The sequence below is a fragment of the Rhodamnia argentea genome, chromosome 1 (assembly GCF_020921035.1).
Source record: "Rhodamnia argentea isolate NSW1041297 chromosome 1, ASM2092103v1, whole genome shotgun sequence".
NCBI lineage: Eukaryota > Viridiplantae > Streptophyta > Magnoliopsida > Myrtales > Myrtaceae > Rhodamnia > Rhodamnia argentea.
In genome coordinates this window covers 21,612,729-21,635,532 of record NC_063150.1, presented here as the reverse complement: position 1 = coordinate 21,635,532, position 22,804 = coordinate 21,612,729, and the positions used below count along the sequence as shown (strand labels likewise).

The 22,804-nt window shown below is 41.9% G+C and overlaps 3 pseudogenes; 2 read left to right on the top strand and 1 right to left on the bottom strand.

Annotated features, from left to right (window-relative positions):
* LOC115734061 overlaps positions 1 to 22,804 on the top strand; it is a 227,610-nt pseudogene that overhangs the window by 98,876 nt on the left and 105,930 nt on the right.
* Positions 1 to 22,804, bottom strand: part of LOC115733556 — a 92,607-nt pseudogene that overhangs the window by 50,137 nt on the left and 19,666 nt on the right.
* Positions 1,182 to 2,842, top strand: LOC125316527 (annotated as a pseudogene).

Here is a 22,804-nt window from a genome sequence, read left to right as displayed (position 1 = left end):
GCCGGTGGCATGCTTTTTCGGCCACATTCCTCAGCCATCTTCGAGGCCGTATGGACCCATCAAGGAATTAACATCAACAAACAACCCACCAATTTACAAGGAGACTACACTACCAAACTACACTGCCCATTACATTTCCAAGGGTGTATATGGAATTTCTGCCCTTCCCGATTTCAAGTTGTAGACCTTGTAAACAGGAAGATTAGGAGATAATGGGCGAAAGTTATTCATGGTATTCGGTGGGATTTCTCTTCATTGGAGGGGCAACTTTTTTACATGCTCATCTTCATGTTTGTATTTGAAAACAAAAGTCCGTGCTTAGGTTCATCTATGAAAAACTACCAAAGAACAGGGTCGCCTTTCTTCACTGCTCGATCACAGTCGCTTATATTGCTTCATTTGATAGTGCCAATGCAACTCTCAAAAAGCAAAGATCATTTTCAAACAAATGCAGAACCTAAAGAAGAACACAGAATATAGAGAGAGGAAGATCCAACACATACCCCTCTTAAATGGAATATTTAGATGAAACTGTGTTGAGTAACCGTATGACAGTTATAACACTAATCTATCATGAGAAAATTTTCCGGAATATTTCTTGCCAAGCTTCAACTCGCTCAATGACAATAACCAGAAAAAACTGCAAAGCGGAAATCTATTTACACTTAGATTTTCTATGAAACAAGAGGTTTCCATTACAACACAACGATATCTAAGACTTAATTGATCGCATCGAGTCAGCATGCATTAAGATGACACAACGATTGATCCAAGGGCTACGGCAACATCAAATTGTCCAGCCGTCTATCGATGTTCAACTCTGTCCTAACAGATTTTTTTCCATAAACCGCAAAAACTCGTGTACTAGCCGCCCCGGTCCCCCGGAGAATCAGCCATTATTAAACAAAGCATTGTCATTTTCTCAGCCAAGTGGTAGCTCATAAAGTATGACTTTCTCCTTCCATTTTTATGGACCTCATTATTCTAAAGTCAAATCATCCCAATGTGATATCATTTCTTTCTCTTCTCTCCATCTCTCGGCTATAAAAAAAGCTGCTACTTCTCCACAACATTCAATTCATAATCGAAACTTGCAAATTTACATTCACAGTGACATTGAATTGCAGGAGAGAGAGAGAGAGAGAGAGAGAGAGAGAGAGAGAGAGAGAGAGAGAGGAACAATGCCTACCATCGATTTGGCATCCGACTTCGGCGAGCGTAGCTACGACGGAGCGAGCGAGCTGAAACGTTCGACGGCTCGACAGCCGGCATCAAAGGCCTCGTCGACGCCGGAATCATCGAAATCCCCCCGAATCTTCATCCGACCGTAGGAGACATCCGAAAAGAGCTCCGAATCGGGCAGCAGCTTCGAGAATCTCAGCGTCCCGATCATCGACCTAGGCGGAATCGAACGACACCCGGCCAAGAGGAAGGAGGCGATCGAGAGGATGCGACACGCGTCGGAGACACCGGGTTCTTCCGGGTGGTGAATCAAGGGGTTGAGGTGGCCGTGCTGGAGGAGATGAAGAAGGGGGTGAGGAGGTTCTACGAGCAAGACGACGAGGCAAAGAAGGTGTTCTACACGCGCGGCATAACGAGGAAGGTGGTGTACAACAGCGGTTTCGACACGTATACGGCGTCGGTGGCGAACCGAAGGGACACTTTCTTCTGCTACATGGCGCCTAGCCCGCCGTCGTCGGAGGAGCCGCCGGAGGTTTGCGGGTATGTGAGCGTGTGACCAGGCGAGGCCTTGGGTCTCGGAGGCGACCATGCCATTTTCACCTGCAACGTTAAAATATGTTGTTTCCACAGAGACAAAACAACCTTTTAACCTTGAGGTGACTTTCTTTCTACACTTTTTAATTTATATAAACTAATTTATTTAACCTGAAATATCTAAAAAAGTCGCAATATAAATAACACTTTATAAGTTGGATCTAATCCAATGATTTCCATGACTAAAATTTGCAGGGACATGCTAATTGACTACTCGAAGCAAGTGATGAGCTTAGGCGTGTTGCTGCTCGAGCTCCTGTCCGAGTCTCTCGGACCGAGGCCAGACCGCCTCCAGGAGATGGACTGTGCCGAGGGCCTGGCGGTCATATGCCACTACTACCCGGTGTGCTCGCTGCCCGAGCTGATGATGGGGATGAGCAAGCCCTCAGACAACGACTTCCTCAAAGTGCTGTTGCAAGACCACATCGATGTCCCTCCTGTCCCTTGAGCCTTGGTGATCAATGTTGGTGACCTCCTATGGGCAAGTTCCATTGCTGGGTTTGACCATGTTTCTTAAAATGGACCCTATCCGATAATTTACAAGCAACCCCTCGGATCAACGGCAAACGATGCCCCCACATCGGTTGTCTTCAGAGAAAATCGCACCTGAAATTGATTTCAAAGGGTATTGACATAGAATTACAAGTACACTATCTAGTGCTTGGAAATTTATGTGAAAAAACATAGGCGGTATCTTAGGGATATCGGGAGATACACTTTGCCTGGGGATATCTTGCTCTGCGCGACCATCATGATAACGGCGTGGATGTTGATGATGTCTGTCCCTCCTTTTTCTTCCTTGCAGCTTATAACGAACGACAGGTTCAAAAGCATGGAGCACAAGAGTGTTGGCTAACCCGGTGGGCCCGAGAATATTGGTGCCGTGCTTTTTCAGCACGAGCTTCCAGCCATCGTCGACGCTTTTCGGGCCTATTAGGGAATTGTTGTCCGAGGACAATCCGCCAATCTACAGAGAGACCACAGTGAGTGACTATCTTGCCTACTTCAAGGAACATGACCTTGATGGAACTTCCCCTCGCAGACACTTTAAGTTGTGAACTCTTATGTTTTTCCTAAGAGCTGCAGAATCATTCTCAAACAAGTAATGTCGTTGGTATGAATTTTGAAATTCCCGTTTGCTCGCCGTGTTGTAACAATGTTTCTGTAGCATTGCACTGATTTTTGTATTAGATAAGATTCCTTTTCATGCTACCAATGTACCATATTGAGCCTATGTTGCTATAAACTTCTTGTTTTTTTTTTTTGGTAAAAGTAAGATATATATTGACTTTAACCAAGGCGCAACTATACAAGAGCAAAGGGAGCCCGACACTACAAAAATGGGGTCTTGCACTCGTGATGACACTAGTCGGTGTCATTAGGAGTGCAAGAGTGTCGTGGATCCAAGAAAGGGACAAGGGTCCCTAAAGAAAAAGAGAAAGAGGCGGCCACAACATCTCAGTCAAAATACAACTAGAAGAGGGTTAAAGGACGACCCTCAAATCAGCAAAAAATAGTCGGATCAATAGCCCAAGCGACTTGCATTCTTCTGTTCCGAGGCGTGTCCTCAACGTGCTTGAAAGTGAGCGCTTTATCCTTCACAACCTTCTCAAGATGCATCTTAATGGCAGGTAGATAGAGAGTTTGGTTACGGAACAAGATTTGGTTTCTAACCTTCCAAATAAAGTGCTCCAAAGGAGAATCGGGCTATCTGTTGGTGGAAGCTGCGGCCACCTATATGCTGCATGGCCCAGTGCAGATTATCTTGCCAAGGCATATTATACCACGCAAGGTTGCACTTGGCCGCCCAAAATGAAGCAAGAATGGCTGTGTGGTGGCAGACAAAGTATAAATGGTCCACACTGTCTGGTCTGCATCGACAAAAGGCACATGCTGCATCCGAAATCCGGTTGTAAGTAAGCAATACCACTTGAGTAGGTAGTCGGTTCCGCATGGCCAGCCATAGATGGAATGAATGCCTAGGGGCAAGTGAACGATTCCAAATGAAAGCATGCCAATGTACTTGTTGTCCTCTCGGCCTCATGATGCTCCAGGCGGAAGCTATGGAGAACTCACTCGACGAGTGACCAAGCCAAGTAAGGCGATCGGAGCGGCTCCGGTCGTGGGGTGGGATCTGCTCGGGCCATGCCCGAATGGTATCCACAATTTCATTTAATCTGCAGAACTCATTTCGATATTGATTCGTATATGGGGATTGCACTCACATGAATTTTTGGTGCTACGATTACCAATGTACTTCTATAAGTTTCAGGTGAGTGTGCAAATGTGCACGCATGTTGGATAATATTTGGTAAAGGACAGACAAAGGGACAAGGTACTTTAAGGGATATAGGCAAGGTTTCGTGGGACAAGGATAGTTTGATTAGTTTAACAAAATAATTGCACGAGTGATGGAGGACCGTTACAAGGGATGTAATTTGTGTATGTTTAGGGTGCACATGATAACACTTCTGAAAGTGAATTTCTGCTCCGTAAATATTTTTGGAATAGAAATCTATTTGGTAATATAACTTATGAAGCAGAAATCTATTTGGTGAAAATTTTTACTTTTGAAGTAAATTTCCACTTCTGAAGTTGTTTTTTTCCCAGTTTGAGAAGTTAAAAAAAAATAGTTTATCCAACTCAAGAAGTACTTCTCGTCTCACCCTCTTTTCATCATGCCCTCACCCTCTTTTCAATCATACCCACCTTCGTCGACTTCGGCCGCCGCCAACCATCGTTGGCTACGATCGCCACTGCCACCACCCACAACCATTGCCAACCACCGACCATCGCCCGCCCTTGCCCACTACGGATCTTCGCCGAACGCCACCCACCACGGCCACCAATTGACCAGCCCCGGGAGCTGCCCACCGCCAACCTTCGTCGGCCGCCGCCTATCGCCTCTGGCGACCGCCGCCAACTATCACCTCCGGATCACCGCAAACCTCTGCTAACCGCCGACCACCGCCCACTGCCGACCTTCGCCGGCCATATAAGTCGCCAACCATTGCCCCCTGCTGCCAACCATCGACTAGCGCGTAGGTCGCCACCGCTGAGTCGCTGTCTTCGGTGGTCGAAGTAAAAAATAAAAAATAAATTTTCATTTTTAAAAAGTAAATAATATTTTTAATAATAAAAATTATTTTTTAAAGAATTTTAAAAAGTTCAAAAATGAAATAAAATTTTTTTCGACGCTGATAATAATTTTTCATTGAAGATTTTGTGTTAATAATATTCCGGAAATAAAAATTTTCAACCGTTATCAAACGAATTTTTTTTATCAGAAATATCTTCTAGAGCGGAAATAACAAAATCAACTTCTGCTTCTGAGGGAAAGTAAAAAAAATCAAACTTATGATTAGAAATTGATTTCTGAAGTAGAAGTGTTACCATGCGCGCCATTAGCTCCTCACATGGGGGAGAACTACTCCCAACACCTTTGATCCAATTTCGTGATATTCCTAGCATGTCTTAGACTTGGCTTGCAATTCTTTTAATATTGTGTCCCATGTCTTTCTTCTGGCCATCACTCCAAGAACCCTTGCACACTTTTGTAGTTCTGCCGCGACTCTCTCAAGGCGAATCCCAAGGAAGTTTGACGGATTGCCAAGAGTCGGAGCTTAATCTTGGCTCAGGCTTCGACCAAGGAAAAAAAAAACCAATCTTGGCACGGGCCTCCCAAATGCTTAGCAAAGGCAACTTGATTTTTCTCATTTAATTAATCTAATATTAAATTTAAGAGTCGTCACTACCTATTTTGGGCTGGTTAGGAGCCAAGTGATGTGTGGGTGGACACTTCACTTCCTATGAATCGGAGACTTAGTTACGCTAGTTGCCTAATTAAGGTCCTTTCGATACCGATTCTCAATCATTCCAAAAAATCGTACATGCAATCTTGGCCTAGGCCACAAAACGGTGTCCTTTGCTCCCAATGGGCAGAGGTCAAATTTCTGGTCTGATTTCCTTTGCTTATCTCGAGGCTGATATAAAATCAAAACGCTTCGCGCTAAGCGCCACAGCCATCATCTTCGAGTCTATTTTCCAATGGTATAGGGCGTTGCACACTGATTCCTAGTACAGCTTCGAAGATTTGACTTTTTTTCGAGAGGGTGTCGGCTGGTCCCTGCTCCGACGGGCAATCCGAAAAACTGTACTCTCGGACCCTTTTGACCAGCCTCCGGGATCAGTCATATATGGTTGGAAATCTTAACAAGTCTACTTTCGCTCCCGGTGTCGAAGGTTTCGGCTAATTTTGACTCTAAAGCAGAGAAATTTTCGATTGCCCTCCGCCCGTGTGTCGCTCTGCTCAACTCCCCTCTTCTATTTGTTTTCTTTTGTACTACCCTCGGTTTTCCAACTCTCCCCAAAATCTCTCTCTTTGCCGACCTCCCTCCTTCGTCTCCTCTCGGCTGTCCACTTTAATGCAGAGAAGAATTTTGCTTTGGCTCCTCTCCAAGCATTAATACTTTGTTCCCATTAGTCAAATCCCAATTTGTTAAAAAAAATTCCCCAATTTGTTCAGATTTTCCTTTTTGCATGCTCGAGGTCAACTAAAGTACGCTGCTCTCTCGCCTGCACACATGGTCAACTTCAATTTTCAAACTTCCCTCTTTCGTTCATTTTTACCTCTCCTCCCACCATCGCACTTTACTCTTCCTCTACTCCAGTTTCCGCACGAATCACCGTTCACACTTTTGACCGTACTAATTGTTCGTTTGACCGTATTCCGCTACTCACTTATGCCGTATTTTACTGTTTGAATACGGCAAAAATTTTTGTTCAGATATTATGAAAAATTGTGATTGTGAGTGAGAGTTTATGGCCCTGCATATGTCTGAATACATGAAAAGTATCTTACTGAAAATTTAGGTGCCAACAAGTTCTCTTTTGAAACACTTGCACCTTCCTTGAAAGTCATTCATCTTTCATCACCGTTGTCCCGTATGTCTTAGGCAATTCAACTTATCTCTGCTTTTATTGGGTGTGTTTCATACTCTCTAGGGATGAGCATAGTTCAAGTTGGTCCGGTTTCTAAGAGAATTGAAGACCGGATGGGTGGTCCCAGTTCTCGATTTTCGGAATCAAGAACTGGATTGGAGGTCCGGTTCGGTTCTCGAACGGTCTAGTTGAACCGGTAAAATAAAAATAACAGTAAAGCATACCAATTTTTTTGGAGGCGGAGCTGTAATTTTAGAAAGCAATATACATCTACGCACACCAATTACCACATAAAGCACTAAAATTGGCTCCCACGACCACACGCACGCCAAATAATCAAGCACACCGTAGCAAAAATCACATTTTGTGAGAAAAGGATATGCTTTTAGCAAACAAAACATTTTCCAGTGTCCTTCCAACTATCATATCATACAAATCCCATGTTAAAAACCAAACAAAATGTGATCTCGACGTTGTTCCCCATGAAAGCATCCCCTGGTCATCTTCTGAAGGGAACCATCGCTGGCTCTTCATAATGTCTTCTTAGAAATGAACGGCCACCCTCAATTTGTGAAAAATTTTATCCTATACAGCCAAAGCTGTAGAAGTATAGCGGCAACCGTGGTATTAAGTTCTATGTCAGAAAAAAAATTAAAAATTTGACGATCTGAGTGGACAGTCCATCGGCACGTTTCTCCCTAGAACCGGAAACCAGATTGCCCGGACACCGGTTCCGCCTTGAGGAACCGAAGACTAGACTGATGACCTCCAGAATCGGACCAAACTCGTCGGTCCAATCAGTCCATCTTGCCCATCCCTAATACGTTCCATCGACAGGAAGGCATGAGGGTCTCGCTCGAGGGCCTTTTAGTTTGAGCCCATATTTTTTCATTCGTAGTTTTGGCTTGCGCCCATAAATAGCTATTGCTATATACTATCTTTTTTTCTTGTAATTGATGAATGTAATGAGAGGTACGATATGCTAATTATAATAGAATCATCTCCTGGACGTAACCCTAATTTAAGGGTGAACCAAGACAAAACTTGTGTCTCAATTTCTCTTTCTTGCTTTTACGCTTTAATTCATTTGTGGTTCATGCGCCGAATCCCAACAGCTTTGTAGAGATTTTTATTTTGATTTTATTGTTAGCCATGCATGCCGACCAATGTCTATTTCGTGCCAGATATCTCTAGAGATTGGTTTGCCGATTCAAACTCATAACTTGCGTAGTCAAAGATGATGAACCTGTTTGCAATTTTCTGATTGCTTCTTCAACTTCATCACTTCCGTTACTTGAAGCCATTCGTTTCCCAAATGCCTTTCCAATATTCCCTGACCGGAATGCAGATAAAAGGTCAATCTGACGAACTTGCTATATTAAAATTGCCCGTCGCTTCTTGTCCTTGTTCTTGAACTCCAATCACTTTCGTTGTGATGCAACGTGTGTGATTGTTCTCCTTTCCTCTCACTGTTCTTGAATCCAGTCATTGGATACCGCAGAAACTTTGTCTTTCGACTTCTCCCACATTACATCCAAGATCGGACTTGGAACTCACGCAGTGTTTTCCCGAAGGAAGAAAAATGGAAGAATTCAGCAGAGAAGAAGCAAATGAAAATAAACATAAGTACGATCGAACGTGCAAGCTAGAGGCTTTCGATGAATCAAAGGCGGGTTCAAGGGCTTTGTCAATGAGGTATTACACAAGTTCCTCGTGCTTTCGTAGATCGCCCAGAAAACCTGCTAAGTGCACTGGCATCGGGCGACAGCCACTTACGCATTCCTATAACTGACCTTGAAGAGATTGCGAAAGATCCATCGCAGTGCAAGGAGGTTGTAAATGAAGTTCGAAGTGCATCCAGGACTCGGGGCTTATTTCCGGTGGTGAATCATGGATCCCCGCCGCTGCTCTAGAGGAGATGCTGGATGGAGTGCGCCGTTTCCATGAGCAAGGCGCTGGCGAGAAGAGACCTTTCTATCCGCAAGATTTCACAAGAAGCGTGGCCTCCTTATTACAGCAGTTCTAATCAGTATAGGACATAGGCAGCTAATTGGAGGGACACCCTATTCTGTATTATGGCACCTAATTCTCCCGAGGCAGAGGACTTGCCAGCGGTATGCCCGTAAGCGATTTCGCTACGGCAATCTCTTACGATAACTTGATAGAGCGTTTGCTTCTAACGGATTAGGAATTTGCGACGAATCGACCAATTAACTATGTCAAACCCCTCAGTGACATAATGTGAATTCCTGAAGAGCGAGTGACGAATTCGGGAATCACCTTGTTCGAGCTACCGGTTGGAGGCGCTTGGGTTGAAGCCGAACCATCTGAAGGACATGGGGACTCGTCCTTCCGAGCCGATCTTGCCCCAAATGCCCACAACCAAAGCTCACCCCGGGAGCCAACAAGCATGCCCCCGACCGCGACTTCTTCCACGTGCTCCTGCAAGTCCGTGTCGGAAGTCACCAAGTTCTTCATCAGAATTAGTGGATCATCAGAGATCGTTCATTTATTACAAATTGTCTAAATCAAGAGCGACGAATAACTTTTTTGTCGCTAATTTAGTGACGAATTGTCACGCCCCGACTCTCGAGCCCGCGACATCCCTACCAAATCGCCACGAGGTCACGAAGGATAACGTCCCGGGCGCGTTATCGACCTATCAACTATATACGAATGCGGAAACGGTTTACTCCCGGACAACATACAAACAAACAAGGATAGCATAGCGGGAGATACATACCAAGGCAAATAATCAAAAGGTAACATGTACAGTTACAAGACGGCAGATGAGTCTTTAACCATACTGAGCTACAGAAATACATACAACCCCATACTTCGGGGCGGCTCACTAAGACCTCAAAAGGTTACTAGGTCGGATAAGGTAATTTCTCATCTACTCCAAAAGACTAGCCTCATAACCTGGCCTTGGTGTCCGCAAAGCTCCATCACTTGGGACACGAAAGTGGTTCCCACAACGGGGTGAGATATATATCTCGGTGAATCAAGCCTAAGCTCGGTTAGGACACCGATTCGCCTAAAACATCATAAACACAAGGATTATAAAGCCACGATATAAACACATATCCAGCAATCATACCACATGGCAATAATCACCCACATGCATACTTATCGGTCTTCACCCACACATAATGCAATGCTTGACTTCACTCAACAGCCACATCGGACAACCAACCGAACACGCATCACACTCACAAGTATGCACTGGACACCACACAAGTCCATTTATTAACGATGATCGCGCTCTTGGCGCCACGGTGATGAGGATCCACGCGATCGGCGTGATCGACTCTCACAATTAATGCGATCCCGCACTCTTCCAGCGGGACCGGGCTACGTTCCTTTTCCCTCTCGGCAACGGCTACTACAAGCGGTGTATCCGGTGCATCCCGCACGGCACGGCAAGTAGGCATCCCTACACGGGGCTTCGGTCCATCACAAGTCATGACCGGCATCCGATAATCCCTTAAAACCGTACGTACCATACGGGGCATGAATTATCGTGCTTCTAGCAAGTCGTGTGGTTCCATAAAAATGGTACGATGTGTACTATGTGTACAGTGCGAACTTGCCAGGAAAACCCATAATCGTTCCTTCATATGACCATACAGCACACCCGACACATCAATCAATTTATTCTCTTTGATTTAGGCCGGATGCTCACACAACGTGCTCAAAGACTCAACCCAATGCCATTTTCATGCTAAAATATGTCTTTGATCTTGCACATGATCATATGCATATGCAGACTACCAAATCGACACCGCAAAGACACACGGGACGATTAATTCCCAAGCGAACGGCAATTCACTCAATGAGCATTCAAGGTACCCAAATCAATATTTCAACGAGGCGATCCGCCCAAACAAAGTCATCAATTCAACACGAATAAACCAATTCGATTAGGCCACATAAAGGCTCAATTTCGTGCCAAAGTCATTGATTAGCCAATTCGATTAATAATCGTCAATCGATCACTCGTCCTTAACCTATCGCTCGCTTGCGATCAAATCACAACATACAGTCAAATTCGTATAACAACAATTAGCCACAGACAATTCTAATTTAATCGATTATGGCCATTTATCCTAAACCGGGTTTCTAACTAATCCGACCATAATCAAATCTACCTAAATGCCCTATCGACTAGCTAACAAATCCTAGGCGCAATTAGCGCCCTAACCAAGGATTAGGGTCAACTCACCAACAATGGCGGTCGAGGTCGGGTCGGGCACGATTTTCGAGGTCGGGGCCAAAAATCACTATTCAAGCCGGAAAACATTGTTCACGCCGGACACACTGTTCACCGATGGCACTGTTCCGGAGACACTGTTCACAGCTGAAAATAGTGACGAGTTCAGTGGTGAAATTGCTGCAAACGGTAGCAGCTCGGCGATTGGGGGTCCGGCGAGCAACAGAAGCTGAAAAACAGAACCAACAGAGGTAAAAACAGGGGAAACCGGGCTGAGTTGGGGGAAAAATCGATCTCACGGGCTGAGGCGAGGCTGGGTAAGGCTGGGGGACTCACCTACAGGTCAAGGACGACCTTCGGACCAGTTGGGGGCAGCGGACGGCGGCCGGAAGTGGTGAAACAGCGGCTGTACAGAATCGCAGAGCATAAACAGAGGAAAACGGCAGAACATGGGAGGTCCGATCGGGGCTCAAATCGGGCTCTCCGGGCTGCGATCGGCTTCCGGCGACTTCGTAGAACAACTAGAGGTCGAGGGTGACCGTTTGGGGTGGTCGGCGGGTGGTGGGTACAGCTGAATCGCGGCGGAGAGCAGCGAAACAGTAGCCCGGCGAAAAACAGAGTAACCGGGACTTCGGGTCTATTCGGGGCTGTTCGGTGGCTCCGCAGCGGTCCGCGGCGGTGGGATGGCATCTGGAGGTCGAGGGGAAGATGGTGTGGTGGTGGGTGGTGGTCGGAAGGGGCTCGGGACGACCGAAGCAGTTCGGGTGGCCCGCGAACGCGAAACAGGGCAGGATTTCACCGGGGCTGTTCTGGGCTTTCCGGCGGCGAACGGCGGCCGGGATGACGGTGGTGGCGGCGAGGAGTGGTGGATTGAGGAGTAGGGTGGTGGATGGAGGTGGTGGTTTGGCAAAAATCGCCAAGGAAGAAGATGGTTCGGTGATGGAGGGGGAGGAAGTCGCGTGAGCAACAGTGAGGGAGAGAGTGCAGACGGGGAGAGAGAGAAAGGAGAGAGAGAAGAGAAAATAGTCACGTGGGCTGCTAGGGCTTTGACCAATTTGACTGAAAGTGGGGCCCACCAAATAATTTAAATATCTTGTCTCATATGCATTATTGGAGGGCAATTTGGTAATTTGATAAATCGGGACCGATCGGATTTTTGGCTCAACCAATTGGGAATAAAATTTGGATTTTCACGGGCTAGGTTGGGTCCGGAAAAGTCTAGGCGCGAGGATTAAAAATCCTAAGTCGCGGTGACCACGATTTCAAGACCCAATCGAAATCGAACGATATTTCGGGAAACGTCCAAAAATCGTCACTTATGTCCTTGCGATCCAAAAAAATTTGTACCGACCAAAATTCAATTTCTTCCTTTTTATTGAATTCGGGCAAATCACATGGTTCGAATTTCTCGGGCGTCACACGAACAAGTTGTTCGTCGCTAATTTCGTCGCAAATTAGTGACAAATTTTTTTTCGTCGCTATTTGCATCGCCAATTAGCGACGAATATTGTTTCGTCGCTATTTTCGTCGCCAATTAGCGATGAAGTTTTTCGTTGCTATTTTCGTCTCAAATAGCTACGAATTTTTTTTTCATTGCTATTTTTGTCGCAAATTAGCGACGAAGCTTTTTCGTCGCTAATTTTTCGTGGCTAAATCCTTGTTTTTTTGTAGTGAAGTAATTAACTTTAAAAATAACCTAACCACCAACCGTAACAAGGATCCATAAGCTATCAACGGTCTCTAGAACTTTCAATTGTTACAAATTCGTCCCTCACCTTGGTGAGATTACAAAGCTTAACTCTTTGCGCGGTTTCATAATGTTCTTCATCAACTATTCGAGGGTTTTTTCCTACTAAAGTTTCTAATTTTTTATTTTAAACCGGTTTGATTTTCTTTGAATGATCTTACTTAATAATCCATTTATTAACAATATAGCCCATAAAATAACCTTGTTAACAGCCTCTCACTTCTGTAAATTTCGAAATTCCTCCTAACCTTGTCAAAAAAATTACAAAGATACCCTTTTTATACCTAGTTTCATCATTTTCATATTATGCCCATTCCAGATGCAATAAAACCTATTAGTAATCTGTCAAAGACATCCTAGGCATGTGGACAGCTTTCTAATTTAAGCCCAACAATCACAATAGATTAACATACAATTGTTGAAACTTAATGACACATAGAGTAAAATCTAGGCTAAATGAACAAATAATCAATCAACCAAGACCAAGAGTACTAAGTAGAGTCCTTAGAGTATTCACTTAACTTGAGCGAAATCTTCAACAAAGCAAGCCTTATCACCTTGAAATCAAAATAAATTCTAAATTACAAGTCTCATTCTTTTGAAGACAACAAAGCTTATTTGATAAACAAACAAGTGAAGTCCATAAATGCTTGACATTCAATCCTTGATCCTTAAGCAATCCTCTCATTGGTTGATTTTAAGTCACATGGATTAATGGACATAGCCAACTTGATGGCGAAGATTGAATAGCCAATGAATGGTTGAGATTAGGCCTTCTCTTGGATTAATGACTACAAGGACATTTTGGTAATTTTACCAAGTGGCATTTTGGTAATCCTTGCAATTTGAGGAGAGTCGACCATATCTGGAGCTGGGTTGATTCGTCTGGCTCAATGGGTGATGAGGTTCCATTGGGTTTCCTCTCAATGAACCGGACCCAATCGAGCGTGCTCGAGTTGGCCAATTCGACCGGGTTGGCCTCCAATTGTGCAAACTAATTTAGCTAATTGGGCTCGGTATATTGACCAAATGGGTTGGTCAAGTCAATTGAGGTTTGGTCCAATCGAGTTGACCCGGTTCAAGCTGGATTGGCTTAATTTGATTAGATCGACTCATGGCATCTCAATTACCTTAAATCCCTTTGAATTGCATTATGGGCTTCACCAATTTTTTCTTGCGTAGCCCATTTAACCAAATCGGGCTTTGGTCCAAGTGGGTCGTACCGGGTTGGTTAATTGGGTTAACCAAGCCTCGCCTGTTGGTCTCAATTCACCATAGGAATTTGGATATGATGAATGGTGTGAAGCACAAGTTTTGGAGCTTAAATTTGTCAAACTGAGGCCTTTTTCGATTTTTCACTGGGGGTGTTCTCTTTGGACCAACATTCAAGAGGAAGTACATCTATAGCGTAGGCATATCTGCTATAACAGATGGACGCTATTTTAGATTGTTAGATGATATCTATCTTTATATTTGGGAATTTCAATTTTGCTTGTTCAGAAGTTTTTACGTCCGAGAAATTTTGACTGCAATAAAGTTGATTTAGAAGGTCTGATTTCTAGAACATAGCAGATGTGAATGTAATAGATGCTTGCCATGCTTCTTTGACTAGTCATGCACACCGGACTCTTTCTATGTTATGCATGAAACGTTGATCTAATTCAATCTAGCAAGGGAATGAACTCCACAGCCAGGGGAGGATTAAGGATGCCTTGCATAAGTATTTGCTTGTAAGTTATTCTTCTGCATGTTCGCATTATATGTTTCCGTTATGTGGCTATTTCACCTTGGACTGAGGGGATTCTTATAGGTCAATTTGCCATGATTTTTCCAAAAATAGTTTTCAAATTGATTTTATTTGACTTAATCGGATTCAAATTGGGCTAATTGGAATTACTCATGAAGGATCAACCCTAATAGGCTTGAAAATTGAATACGTTATAACACCTAGATCAAATGTCGTAAAGGAAACTACTTTAAAAAATGACTGGAAATTAATAAATTATGAACTTTGGTGATCAAAAGTCGGAATTCTCGATTTGACAAAAAGGCCGATTCTCGATCAATTTTTGTAAAATTGATGGATTAGAAGTCTAATTTTTGTAAAATTCAAAGTTTTTGAATTTTCTAAAAGAGTTGACCGAGGGTTGACGTTAGTGGTTGACCAAAAAGCCAATTCTAAAGATATTCTTGGATTATTGATAAAATCAATGTCTAAGTTTAGACAGAACACTATGGAACTTGAAAAACCTTAAAGAACATTAAAAAGACTCCTTTTGGCCAAGAAATGGGCCCTATCGCGATTAGGATCCCTATTATCGAGATTTTATCTTTATACGAGTTTTCGGCTAAAAATCGGGTGTCAATGGTAGTATTGAGAAAAAAAAACAAGATGCTAAACAATTACTCGCAATAGTAAAGACAGGTGAGTTTAATCTAGTAAACAGGTTAAGGTAAATGTCCGCTCGGATATCCTTGTTAGATCTTTTCATGTCCTTCGAGAAACACGAAGATGCTTTCCTGAAGGTACTTAATGAAGTTGCATGTGCCGGAGACCGAAGATGATGGTCAATTGGAAGGACTTCATCGGATCCATCCTGCTGAAGGTTGTACTCATACGAAAGCAGTGCACATTTTCGTGAAACGCATGCTACACGCCACCTTTTAGGTTTTGATGGGACGAAGAAGAAGGCAGTTAGTGAAGTGGAACTAGAACTCTATATTGGTCCTATACTGTGTTTAGTGATATTCCAAGTCTCCGACATACCAATTGCTTTTAATTTCCCTCTGGGAAGACCTCGGATCCACACTGTTAAGCTGTCCCATCGAGCCTTAATTAAAAGGGTTAATACCATGAAAAACCCCAAACCGGTACACTTGTGACAAATTTATCCCAAATTATTTTTTTGACCACAAAAAACCCTAAACCGGTACACACGTGACAAATTTACCCTAAACTGGTACACATGTGACAAATTTACCCTCCGTTAATTTTCATTAAATTTAACTATCAAATTGTTGATTTAGTGACATGTGATAGTTGACGGGCATACCAATATGGGGTTTTAACCCTCTATTTGTTACAGGTTTATCAATTTGAGATAGGCGATCTTTAGATCCGACAGGTGCGGTCTCGTGGAAGGCAAAAACATTAGAGACGAGGTCTTCGAGCCATCGCCTTTCTTTGTAAGATCGAAGACTTGCTTTCCGAATCATTGTTACTAGGTTATCCCCATGGTCTCCATGGTCGGGATCTTCGCCGCCGGCTGCCCCTAAGGCTTACCTATTTATGTCAAATCGTGAACCTCCTTCCTTCGATAGTCTCTTCTTGTACGATGACACCATCCATAGCGCACGGATGGGTGGAGCACCAAGGGTTGTGTCCTCCCATACCGTAGCGGACCAAAAGCCAAAACAAAGTGACGATTTAACGGGGGGTGAATTTGTCACATGTGTACCGGTTTACGGTATTTCGTGGTCAAAATAATTAGTTTAGGGTAAATTTGTCACAAATATACCAGTTTAGGGTTTTTGGTGGTAAAAAAAATAGTTTGGGGTAAATTTGTCACATATGTACCAGTTTGGGATTTTTCGTGGTCAAAAAAATAGTTTGGGGTAAATTTGTCACGGGTGTACCGGTTTAGGGTTTTTCATTGTATTAACCCTAATTAAAAAGCAAGGTTTATACCGAAGTGATTTGGAATTGAAAGTCGGTCCTTCCTCTGAAAAGCCTCGTCCACTCTTCCACTCAACCCCACAATTAACTTTCTGAGACCCTCCGTCGCTTCACTTTGCCTCTGTGATTTAACAAAAGCTTCTTCATCTCTGGATGGAATTCACTATGCTGGATCTCTTCAACAAATCGACAGTACCAAGAGAGGTGGTGCCCAAATTTGTACTCCGATGTTCTTTGTCTCGTTCAAGTTGAGTAGATGTTTAGTGATAGAAACTAGTAGTCATGAAAAAAATAAAATAAAATAAAATAAAAATAAAATAAAATAAAAAATGTCAATGGACTAGCACATTTGACTGAGTTATCGATGCTTGGTTATGTATTTGTACGGGAAGTGGAAACTATTATTTTAGTATGGAGTAGTCTACTCTTAATTTTGCAGTTTTCACTATCCTAAAAGCCTGTCTCCGTAAGAATTCGTTTACTTTTCCCGTGGATGAATTTCTTCTGTGGGGGTTGAAGTCCATAAGTTTTGTGCTATCTATTTTCTTTTGTCCTATGTAGGGTAAAATAGAGTTGTCTCATTTGCTTGTATGTGAATATGATTAATATCCTTTGACCATGTATAAGAGATCTAGACTGGTTACTCTTTAGGGTTGTGTCCCGTTGTGATCTGATTTGCAATAAAACTTCCTTAAAATTCATTACTTGCTAGCTTGTATTAGACGTTTATAAGCCAGCATCCAGGTACGGCTTTGTGATATCTTTCTTCACTCTCACATGACCCACAAACTATAAGGGTTACTCTTTGAATGAAGTGGTTCAGAAAATAGTAGTGAACATTCATACTCCAAATTCATATCGGAATTATAGGAGATGACCGGCTGTCCTACAGAGGATGAAGCCTTTAGCAAAAACCATTTCATATAAATCTAACTCCATATCAAATTGTTAATCAAGTAAAATCTGTATTCAAAAACTTATAAATATCCAAACTATTTTCAAAAGGATTTCACGGAAACTCTCAATTTCCCAGAATTTATTTGGTAAACGTCATTTTAGGTCACCTCATGTCACCACCCACATACCCCAATATCCTCTTCTTTGTTCTTGTGACATAGAATGATAATAGAAGGAGAAAGCAAAATCAGGGATCAGCAAGTGATAATCATTGATATGCTTATGAGATCAATAAATGATTAACGCCACTTTTAGAAGTGTGTATTGGCATAATGCATCGTGGAAGTCATACCAATAAATATTCTCATAACATGAATATGCCATATATTCTCCATGGGTCATTGCATCACATAATATAACGTAAACCATATAGTATGCAGCAAATATCAATGTCAATCACTCATGTCAAGAAAATTTATGGTCACATTTCACCAAGTGATAAGATTTGTCATCTATATCTGCATATACACGCGTGTGCACCCACACTTGTGCGGCACAAATTAAAATTTTTCCCTGGCATATTTTCGTAAAAGCAATCGAGATGTTGCGCTCAAATTGCTATATATAGAAATTGTTATTACAGGTCAAGGCCTAAAGTTAATTTGTTCATAGAACTTGCAGATGCTTTATGGATCTTTAAGGTAGCTAGGCCTTTGCTCTCATGCTTGTAATTGTGCGTATAAAAACATGAAATAGGTTAGACCTATTATAAACCTAGTTGTGCATATAGCTGTATATCTTTTGAGTAGTCATGTGTTATATTATGAGGGGACGTTCGGAAAAAAGAAAGCGAAGGGAAAAATGAAACTTCTCGGGGATTGGGAATGCTCTTTCGTGGAAGCCAGCAATTAAATTAGGGAGCCTATGACTAAAGCTAACCTGACGACATGAAGTACTGCAATTACTAAAGGTAAAAATGAAGACTAAACAAATGAAAACCATTTCCTCGAAGCTGATAAGCGGTCTCCGGTGAAAATAAGTCGGTGTTCATATCTATTATAAAATTAAAGCGAATGTTCAAAGGATCTTGCAATTCAAGTTCATGCTAAATCATTAAAGAAATAAATGAGAAATAATAAAAGACACTCAAAATTCACATGGTTCGATTTGATTATCGGTACCTATATTCACGTCACATGCTGGAATATTTATCACACATAGATTAAGTGCAAATCCAAAGTGTGTATAAAAGAACAACTTAACCGGATGTAAACTTACTGCACGACTCATCAGGTGTTCAAGTCCAAAGGAAAAGCTTTACGTACGTTGAACTAAGAAGCGTCTCCTTACGCTCTTTTTCTTTTTGCCCTTTGTCCGGCTCGGCTCCTTTGGGAATGCTTTTGTGCGGCGGGTCAAGGAAAGAAAAAAAAAACCTGACCCCCCTCAAAAAAAAAAGGAAAAAAAAAAACAAACATAAAAGAGCAAACATCCCGAAACTATAGGATATTTACCACTAAAATCTAGCTTTATAGAATCGTCACGGTAATCCACTAATTTGCCATCTTAGTGACGAAACTATTGTAACAACTTAATTATTTGACTGAAATGACAAAATTTGGGAAGAACAATTATTTTCAAGAACAGAAATTATGTGCATTTACCAAATTCATTTCTGTTCTAGAAACAAACATTTCATGCAGTTACCAAACGTATTTTAATTCTCTAAAACTCATTCAGGAAACGGAATTCGAAAAAATCATTTTAATCAGAATCACTTTTTTAAATCAGAATTATTCTCATGCAGACCTTTATCCTCCCATAGTTTCTCATTTTACTCGCTATAAATGCAAGTAAAAGGAAAAATAAAAAGTAGTTTGATGCCATAAAAACAAATTATGGCGTCATCGAGCTTAACATAATCTCATCTACGAAATGGCTTCAAATGTTTTCGGTGTGTTCGGCCAAAATGTTCCTTTTGTCTTTCCTTTCTTTCCTCTAACGAAGACTTACTTTTGGATGGGGACCAACCGTATATTAAAAATTACTTTTTCCTTGTATGGCTTTTGGACGAGATGATCACTGTACGTCTTCTTAGCTATGATATATAAATGTACGTCTATTGTCACTCACAAATTTGCCACATGAGTCTGCATGCATAAAGCCACCCGCCGGTCGAAGGTGTACCATATTGCTTAAGGCGCGCATGACAATACTTCTACTTCAGAAATTAACTTTTAGCCGAAAATTGGCGGCGGCCGGTGAAGATAGGTGATAGATTGCGGTGACAGGTGGTGATTGGTGATGAGGGCAGCGGTGGTTGGCGATTGGAAGCGGTGGGAGGTGGTTGGCGGCGGCCAGCGATGCGCAGTGGTTGGCAATTGACAGCATTCCGTGAAGGTTGACGGGCGGCGATGGGAGGAGATCGGCGGTGGGCGGTGGTTAGCGACGTTCGTGGGCGATAGTGGGCGAAGGCGACCGATGGTTGGCAACCGGTTGAGGTCGGGGGTTGGCAGTGATCGACCTTGGTTGACAGTTGGCAAATGGGAAACGTGGGTGGCAGTGGTCGTGAGCGACGACAAAGGCGGGCATGGTCGAAAAGAGGATGAGGTAAGAAGTACTTTTTGAGTTTCTTTTTTTGATCCAAGAACTACTTTTTGAGTTGGAGAAGCAATTCTTTGGATTTCTCAAATTGGAAAAAAATAACTTTAGGTGTGAAAATTCACTTCATCGGTAGAAATTTCTTTTAGAAGTATAAATATTTACCAAATGGATTTTTATTTTAAAAGTTACATTACCAAGGATTTCTACTTCAGAAGTACTTTTGAAGTAGAAATCTACATCCAGATGTGTTGTCATGCGCTCCCTTAACTATGATGTACTTAAATCTTGCACATATAACTATGTACCTCATGCATAATCACACGTTAAATTATTTTTGCTACTCAGCAATGGAGAATGCCGTTTTGAGGAAGCCAACAATCACCATTGATAACTAATTTTGTTAAATTATGTTTCGAGTTTGAATTCGTGTACCAAACGCGATATCCATTGGATAATGGACGGTGGCAAACCAAGATCAAGACTTGGACTTCTCTGATTGCTCAACAGAAAAGGTAAGGGTCTTTAACTTGGGTTGTGCGTGTGGGGCCAACTAAAAGAGGAAAGGAAGTAAGAGTATTAAAGAAGAATAAAAAGAAGGTCTAGATTTTGCTTTTATGTCACATCCGTACGGAATAAAAGAAGACCCCTTTTCTGCACGGTGAGCCGCTCCTCGAAAGAAAGTCAGGAAGAACGCACGAAGTTCTTGTGGCTTTGGGCTTACGAGAGGAGCTGCGAATACATGACTTGTGCGAGTTTTACATCCAGACGAGTTTGTTTTATTTGTAAGCACTGTGAGCTTAGATATAATCTAGGCATGAAAGATACTCGAGCATTATAAGTAATTGTAACTTTGATTCTGTAATTGTATTGTATTATTTATGATTGACTTTTCTCATAAATTTGGGTACCGATATTTAAACCGAACCATGAATATCTTTGGAGAGTCCTTTATTATTCCTTGTTTATTTCTCTAATATTTTTTATATTGACTTATTTGCAAGATCCTATTACATTTTCGTGTTAATATTATAGAATTTGTTATTAGATTTTCTGGATTTTGATTTGGGGCATTTTCTTGTCTAATTATTATATAGAAATTCTGTGATTGTAAGCGAAAGTAGAAATTGAGAATTTAATGGGAGGAACAACTTTGGGTTATTGAGGAGAGTTTGACCAAGATCAAAACTTAGACTTCTCTAATTGCTTTTCTGCCACATCCATACAGGAGAAAAGAAGGCCCCTTTTCTGTATAGAGGGCCACGCCGTGAAAGAAAACACAGGAAGACCGCACGAAGTTCTTGCGCTTTCGGCCATACGAGAGGAGTGCCTAGACACGATTTGTGTGGCCTGAGTTTTACATCCAGTTAAGTTTATTTTATTTATAAATGTTTTGAACTTGGGTGTAATTTAGGAATGAAAAATACTCAAATATTGTGAACAATAGTAACTCTGATTCTTTGATTGTAATGGACTATTTATGATTAGCTCTATCGTGAATATAGGTATCGACTTTGAGACCAAACTACGTGCATATCTAAGGTCATTTATTATTACTTGTTTATTTTTCTAGTGCTTTTCGCATTGACTTATTTACAAGATACAATTAGATTCCCGGGTTAATATTACAACAAACATAATGAAAGTCACCACTTCATTTCCTATGTAAGAAAAAGAAAAACGAAGACTAAATAAATGAAAATCATCCTCTCGTAGCCGGCACATTGATTAAAACTTTATCTTATGTTAGAGCGGCATACTCATCAACAATTTAAGAACATATTCTACATCAAATAAAGAAACTTGTTTTGATAAGACAATCTGAATAACACTGTGGTATGTGATCTTAAGTGAGAATAAGTCCATATTCATACCTATTAGATATTTTGGTCCATATTTAAGCCACAAGTTTTCCCAAAGTTCTGCTATCGACCAGTAGTTGTCGATAATATTATCCACTGTTTTTGTCGGCCATTTGACTTGTTGAACGGCCAACTTTATCAAAACTTTCTAGAAAACAAAGAAACTTGTGTCAATAAGCCAATCGAAACAACCCCATGATGTACGGTCTTCAGGAAAAGAAAGTCCATGTGTTCACGCCCATGAGATGTCTTGATCCATCCATAAGCACCATCATTTTCCAAAAATTAATATTTAACTTTTGTTGACCCTGACCTAAAAAAGTCATGCAGCTCTGTCCTGAGTGTCCTCTAGTATAAGAATATATCAACGAGAAGATCGAACAGCGAACAAACTCGTTCCTGATTGTCGAACTCCATCATCTAATGGCTTCTCACCATGTGTTTTTGAGCTTCAGAGGCGAAGACGTTCGGAACAACTTCCTCAGTCATCTCTACGACGCTCTTAACCGAAAAGGAATCTTCACTTATGTTGACAGTGAGGAGCTCAGAAAAGGAGAGCAAATAGCGCCGGTACTTATGAAGGCGATCGAGGAATCGCAGATCGCAATCATCATTTTCTCTGAGGGTTACGCTTTCTCACGGTGGTGTTTGGAAGAGGTGGCGAAAATCATGAACTGCAAGGAAGAAAGAGACCTCAAAGTCTTTCCAATATTTTACAAAGTGGAACCCAAAGAAGTGAGAACACCAAGAGACAAATACAAAAAAAGCTATGCTTGAGCACGAGTCCAAGATCGGGAAGGATTCGGAGGAAGTGAAGAGATGGAAGAAAGCTCTTCTTGATGCTGCTAGCTTGTCCAGGTGGCATTTGAAAGATGGGTAAGTGTAGTGGAGTCCATATTTTGTGTAAGAAGATAATTATTACAAGTAACTTTAGAGATTGTTTTTTAAAATAAATGAATTAATCTACACACATGATTGTAAGTGTCCATATAGATACTTCATCTCGAGATTCCTGAAATCTTAAATGGATTTAGTTAAAGTTAGAAATTTCATGTAAGAGTTGGTAAATTTGAGACTTAGTTAAGAAAGAAAAA